Source organism: Diplotaxodon limnothrissa, linkage group LG16, assembly GCF_057381915.1.
Source record: "Diplotaxodon limnothrissa isolate DT_005_m linkage group LG16, D_limnothrissa_male_GT1.1, whole genome shotgun sequence".
NCBI classification, from domain to species: Eukaryota; Metazoa; Chordata; class Actinopteri; order Cichliformes; family Cichlidae; genus Diplotaxodon; species Diplotaxodon limnothrissa.
The window spans coordinates 26,290,974-26,298,421 of record NC_140611.1 but is presented as its reverse complement, the minus strand read 5'-3'; the positions used below and the strand labels follow the sequence as shown (position 1 = coordinate 26,298,421).

General features: G+C 41.5%; 1 pseudogene; it reads left to right on the top strand.

Moving 5' to 3' along the window:
- The first annotated feature begins 543 nt into the window (after nt 1-543).
- LOC146616325 (sacsin-like) lies at nt 544-7,231 on the top strand (annotated as a pseudogene).
- Nucleotides 7,232-7,448: the final 217 nt, after the last annotated feature.

Below are 7,448 nucleotides of genomic sequence, written 5' to 3'. Positions count from 1 at the left end.
CCGTATGATTATAAATCTGAGCGTGGTGAAAGTTGGGCAGCACGCTAACGTATTTTGTCCCTCTGCGTGCTCGTAAGGGTCTGACCCTTTCACTCCTTTGATTTTTTCCTCGTATCTTTTCTTTGTCTTTTCGTCGAGTCTGTCTTTGTACGGACCGGCATTGTTCTCCTTTTGTTTTGTACATTCCTTTTTTGTGCGGCAAAGAAAAAACAAGAAGGTATTGGAACCAGAGAATGAACGTTTTGCGGTGCTGCAAATGCTTGCATTTGATGCGGTACTTGGATTGTTTTGCCACTAATTCCCGGCATGCAATGCGCGAAAACCACGTGATTGTTAAACAAGGGGGCGGGTGCATTCGGCCTCCTCGGCTGTAATTGGTCCAGCCCAGAGTCGATCATGAACAATTGGCCAATCCAACACCTTTCATTATATATACCCTTCCTAAAAAAAAATAAAAAAAATCCATCGGCCCATAAAAACAAAAAATCGCCAGCGGCCCACCGGGCAAATGCCCGGTATGCCCGATGGCCGGTCCAGCTATGGATGCCACTCACTTCAGGTGTCACATTGTGTCACGAGAATATCCCACGTGTGATGGCTTGCCACCTTGGAATCAAAACAACCAGGCATCATACTTTGGAAAATCACACATTTGATGACCTTTCACCATTAGCTTTTGACTTTGAACAGAAGGAAGAACTCACTGTTCGTATTAAAAACATAATTTCAGCCTATCCATCAAAGAAGGATATCCTTAAAGAGCTCATCCAAAATGCTGATGATGCAGAAGCAACAGAAATTCACTTCATCTGGGACAAAAGACAACATGGAAAAGTAAAAACATTTGGGAAGAAATGGAACAATCTCCAGGGTCCAGCACTTTGTGTGTTCAACAACAAAGTGTTTTCAGATGCTGACATTAAGGGAATTCAACAGCTGGGAGAGGGAGGAAAGCACAACACCCCAGGGAAGATAGGGAAGTACGGAGTTGGATTCAACTCTGTTTACCATCTGACTGACTGTCCTTCGATCCTTACAGGAGACGAAGTACTTTGCATTTCTGACCCCAATCAAAAATACATTGAAAATCATTCAAATAACCAGCGATATGGCATTGGCTATAAACTAACTGACACTTTCAAAGAAATGTACGTAGATGTCTACAAATCCTTTCTTCCAGACAAATTTTCTCTTAAAGACGGCACCATGTTCAGATTACCTCTGAGAATGGGTACAAATGCAAACACCTCCAAAATATCACAGCAAGGAGTCACTGACCGCGACATGAAAGAACTGTGCTCTGCCCTGTCTGAAGATCCTGAAGGACTAATTCTCTTTCTGAAAAACATCTGCAAAATCAAAGTCCATGAAATCAGTGAAGATTCAGGAGGACTTTGTCACGGTCCGCTGTGGCAGACCGTGTGGAGAGTGCGTGGAGGACTCAGGTGCAGACACGAGTGACACGGAAGTGAACTTAAACAAAAAGCGAACCTTTTATTGTGGCTGATGGATACAAAAGAAGCAAACCAGAATAAGGGCAGCACAAGAGCAATAACTAAACAGAAACCTAAACTGGGAATAAACTAAGGTAAGGCTATGACTTGGAATACAATAGACCGGGCATGGAAACACGGAGGGTGGGAACACAGACGACGCGACACAGACTGTACGAAACACAGAGACTAAATACACATGAGGGATGATCAGGGGAAGTGGATGCACACGGGGAACACAGGTGACACTGATAATCATAACAAGACACGGCAGGAGTGAACGTAACACTGATGGGAGATGGGCAAAGTAAAGCAGGAAGTACACAGAGGTTCAAACAGGAGGAGAGAGAGCACGGGGAGAACGCAGACATAACGGGCTGGGGAAAACATAGAATAAAGCACAAAGAGAGACGAGGGCTCATAAATACACAGAGGGGCACACAGGGGGTAAGAGTCACGAAGGGAAAACACATAAGGAACAACGTAACAGATCAACCCAGGAAGCATGGCCTAAATAAAGAACAAAATACAAAGATACATGAAAACTAAGAATACTGGGCCCACATGGCCCAGGACCATGACAGACTTAAAACCATCTTTGAGGTTGAAAAAAATCTGCCACAGAAAAGTCGGGAAGAAAAAGATGCTTTTGTCAAACATTTACAAAATGCACTGCAATCAGACAAACCAACACCGCACAAGACTTTCTATGAAACTGTGATTTCCACCTCAGATAAAAGACAAACTACATGGATTGTTGCAGAACAATTTGGCTCCTTCAAAGACAGCTACGATTTAAAACTGTCAGACAAACTTCCCCAAGCATCATTAGCTGCACGTGTGAACACAAAAGGATCCAGCGTCATGGATTTTAAAGGAGAAGCCTTTTGTTCACTTCCTTTGCCAGGGAAAACTGGACTGCCATTACATGTCAATGGAAACTTTGAGGTTGATTCTGCCAGGAGAAGCCTTTGGAAAGAAGATGGGAAGAGTAAGAAATCCAACTGGAATGACATTTTGAAACAGAACGCCATTGCTCCGCTTTATGCAGACCTCCTGCATTACATCAGGCGAATGATCACAGTCAAGAAAGTTTCCCTTGCAAGGATTGAATCATGTTTCAGAACAGAATACTTGTGTTTTTGGCCAACTGTGTCCAAGGATGTTTGCCCAGACTGGCATGAAATGATACATGAAGTATACAGATCACTGAAAGAAAAAGGCCTTGATGTAATCCCTGTGATGAAGAGCTCAACACGGAAAATTGCAGATAAAAAAATTAAAGAATACTCATTTGACTGGTGTAATGTCAGCGAAACAGACTCAACTGAGGCACCTTACTTGACAACCTTGGGAAATTTCAAGCTGAATAACATTTTGGAAGATCTTGGAATGAAGCTGGTTCCTTATTCCACAAACATGCAGAGGATTTGGACAAGTTTCAGATCTGCTGGGGTTGAAGTGAAAGAGGTCAGTCCCTCCACTGTGCAGACTTTCCTACGAAACCTCTAAATGATCCAACCCAAACAGATGAGGATTTGCCTTTACCCATAAGCGCCACTTTGATCAAAGATGAGAAAAGATGTTCAGAGCTCCTGAGTTTTTGTTTAAAAGATTTCTCCTCACAAAAGGTCACACAGAATTTACTCAATGGCCTTCCACTTCTTCTCACAAGAGATAAAGTTTTAAGACTCTTCAACTCCCAAACACCCACGTGGATATCAAGGTATGAAGATCTCTTCTTTGACTGCCAGGCTCAATTTGCAGATTATCAAATCAACATTTGGCACACTGACCTTCTTCAAAGATTAAAACTTGTCAGAAATATGACTTTGCACCACTCAGAGAAATATCTGAAACCATTAATTCAGCATCTTCTTTATGACTGTGACATTGATCCACACAGTGGTTTTCATGTCCCCAATGAGAAAATATTGAAGTGGCTAAAATTACTTTGGAAGTTCATAATGAATGAAATTAAACCGCCAACATCTAGAGATGACGAGTCCAGTCTGACATTAAATTATGTGAGGAAACTCTTCAGTGACTGCTATATTTTACCTGTTGTGTGTCCAAGGTTGAACAACAAGCTCTTCCTGCAAACAATGAAACACATGTCAAGTGTTGTGTTTGCCTCACAGAAACACAAAGACATATCAGGCATCCTCTTCAAACTTGGTTTTATGAGGTTTGATCATGTTTTCTTCTCTGAGATGGACCGATGGATATATTCATGTCTACAAGATGAACTTCTTGATGTAGATGATCAAAGCTCAGTGTTGGATCAAGTGTACAAAATTAATCGCTCAGAGTTTTCCCACCTTTCAAATGATAATATGAAAGAGTTTCAGATGTTCCTGCAATCAGGATTATCCAAGTCCAAAGTCAACCAAGAGTATGTGAGGAAGCTCAAATCCTTACCAATATTTGAAACAACACATGGTGAACGAGTGAGGATTGATGGACCTAAGAAGGTTTTCATCCTCAAAATCAAATATTCAGTCATGTTTCCAGATTTGTTTAACCTACCCCAAAACAGCAGCATCTTTCTCAAACAGAACTCTGAGAACTACATGCTGTCAGAAACACTCAACATTCAGGTCCTGGATGATTTGGAGTATTTCATGAAGTTCATTCTGCCTGCTGTACACCAACTCACAGAGACACAGATTCTTCACAGCCTCAAACTGTTGCTGTCACTAGATTATTCGTTGAAGGAAAGAAAAATTATCATCTCCTCACTGAAGACAGTGAAACTGATTCGCAGTTCTCAAGGTAGACTGGAGCCTGCATCATACTACTTTGATGAAAGTGTGGAGCTGTACAAACGAATGTTGCCCCACGAGAGATTTGTTCCTGAGACATTTTGGACTGAGCTTTGTGAAGGAGATGACTACACAACAGAAAAAGCAAAAGAGCTGGTCAGAGAACTGGGAATGAAGCATGTTGTGTCCGCGGACGAGATAATAAATTTTGCATACCAGCTTGAATCAGAAGCAAAAGTTAACAGAAGACTCAAAGACATGAAACAGAAATCATCACTACTTTTCAGGGAAGTCTTAAATAAAGCATGCAACATCAAAACTAAAAAGCAAAATTTGTTGGAGAGGATTGCCGACATCAAATTCATTTTTCCAGTGATAATTCGAAAAGAACTGTCCAACTACCACCAACCATTTGCTGCTGAAGGAACTACTGTGAAAATTAGAGGCTCTTTGATTGACAAAAATCCAGAGCATCAAGATTTGATTTGGACCTCAATGCCAATTATAGACCTGCCAATTATAGACCTACCATTTATGTCACAAGGTCTTCAGAAAATGATAAAAAATGTTGGAGCTCATGAAGAACCACCTCCAAACTGTGTAACCAGTAACATAAGAAACATCTGTCAGTCACCATGTGAAACTGACCAGCTGATCAAAACACGAGCTAAAGTGTTCAGAAGTTCCTACACTTACCTGCAAGCAAAAAGATTTGAAGGAAACCAGCTGGCTGGTCTTCCTGTTGTGTTGGTTGAAAAAGACACAAAACTTGTGAGGCCTGATGACGTGTGTCTGTCGCTCTCCTATGATCTGGACTTCAGACCATATCTGTACAAGATTACTCCAGAAGATGCAATGTATGCACCGTTCTTTCAGAAAATTGGTGTGACGAACGAAGCTACTGCAGAACAATATTGTAATGTTTTGGCAGCAGTTTACGCTGATTCCTGTGATAAACAGGAACTACATTCGAACCAGCTGAGAACTGTGAAACGAGCTGTTGAGCAGTTGTTTAAGTTAATCAATGCTCAGGGAAACCAGAAGCTTCTTGAATATGTGGAGACTCTTTATCTTCCTGCAGTAGATGGTAAATTATACCCATCATCCACACTCTGCTACAACGACACAGTGTTTGAGACCAAAAGGTTGGAAGAAGCGCTGGAGAACAAGTTCCTGCTGCTTGAGAAACTCAGTGAATGTCATTTGGGCAACGACAAATACAAGCATCATCAGCTGTTGCAACTGCTGCCTCAGAAATTTCAGCCAAAGATGCTGTCTGAGTTCACAGAGGAAAGAGTTGTGGAATCAAAGATGCAGCGTTGTGAACTTGGGACCGGCTGTGAATTTAGTGGATGGTTTGATAAACATCTCTCCTCAGGAGCCTTTAAATATGGATTAATTTGTCTTATTAGAGAGCAGTTGCAAGGCAAAATAACACAAGAAGATGCTTCTAACATATGTGAGAAGATTTTTGGCAGTATACAAATTATCTGCTGCAAAACGTTGGAAACAACACTCTGGCTCAATAAACAGCCACTTGCTAAAACTGATGAAGAAACTGATGTTTTTGTGGAACGAGGGCAACAAGGGTGTACCTTTTACTTAAAGCACAATGATGACATGGCTCTCAAAGTGATAAATGAAGTCATTACAACATTGACAAAAGAGATTAATGTTCTTTTAGGAAACAGAATTGCATCGGTTCATCTTCCAGTGCTGGGACAACTCCTCATGTGTAATGATCTGCAAGATGTTCGGAAAACTCTGGCTAAAAATCAGATCCGTGACAGTGCTGAAACTGAAAGTTCCTTTTTTAGTCCAGCAGCCCCTGGGACAGAAGTTCCAGGAGAATGGCATGATTGTTTGGACATGAATGTCCTCAACAACTTTGAAGAGGGGGAATATGTTGGCTACAGCATTGATGACAAGTACATTTATACAGTTATTGTTGAAGAACTGCCTGGTCACAATGGACGATATTCATGGAGATACAAAGTAGATATTGGAGAAGATGAGCCCATTGAAGTCAGCTGTGTTGATCTGTTTCAGTTTAAACGAGAAAAGAAGGTAAAAACAGAAAGGAGGAAATGCATGGAGCCAGGACCACAGAAGAAGACGCTAAAACCAGAAGAAAACACTTGCATGGAGCTGGAACCACTGACAGGAGCTGTGCCACATTCTTCTGAATTATCAACAAATTCTTTACCGGCCTCTGTTGAGGAAGCTAAAAGGGAAATTGATAAATGTTTGACAGAGATCTGGAGGCTTCCTGAGGAGGAGAGGCACAAAGCCATCAAGAGACTGTACCTCAGGTGGCACCCTGACAAAAATCCGGATTGCCAGTCTCTCGCCAGTGAGGCATTCAAATATTTACAGAATCGAATTGATGAGCTCAGCAAACCCAAAGCTGCAGGCTCGACCTTTTCAAGCAGAAACACAAATTTCAGAGGCTTCTATCAACAGTGGAATCAGGAGGCCAGGTATCACAGAAACAGTCGAGAGAGGTTCTCTAGAGGCTATAGAGGTTCCTACAACTTCTGGACCCACAATGAAAATGTCCCAAGGCCAGACAGAGAAGAGGCCAGGCGCTGGTGTAGACAGGCTCGCTGTGATCTCAATGCAGCTCACAAAGACACTGGTGGAGGGAGCACAGAGTGGTGTCTGTTTAAGGTCCATCAAGCAGTGGAAAAGTCTCTCATAGCAGCATGCTATAAAAAAAATGGACAACACCCCAACAGCAGCTCAATTTCAGCCACTGCTGCACAAGTTTCCCACTACAGCCTCCAACTGAGAGATCTGCCTGAGATTGTGAAAAACCTGCAGACACTCGGGGTGGATCCCAAAAGGACTCAATATCCCAACTGCCATCCATATCCTCACATACCGAACGGACAATTCAGATCAGAGAATGAAATGCTGGCACTGAACAAGGCATCTGAGCTCCTTAATAAAATAGAAGCATATGTGAATTAAGGATTTAAGACAGATGGACTATCAATTACTGTGACTGTGTTTTGACATGTTAAACAGATGATTTCTACAATCTAAAGCTGAAATATTATTTAGCATCACAACCAAAATCATTTCAAGTTGTCTAATTTTTCACAGTAATAATCACAGAAAACATTAAATGAAAAATGTTTTTATTTGTGTCAATGCTATTTACTCACTAGTGTTTTTATATACATTT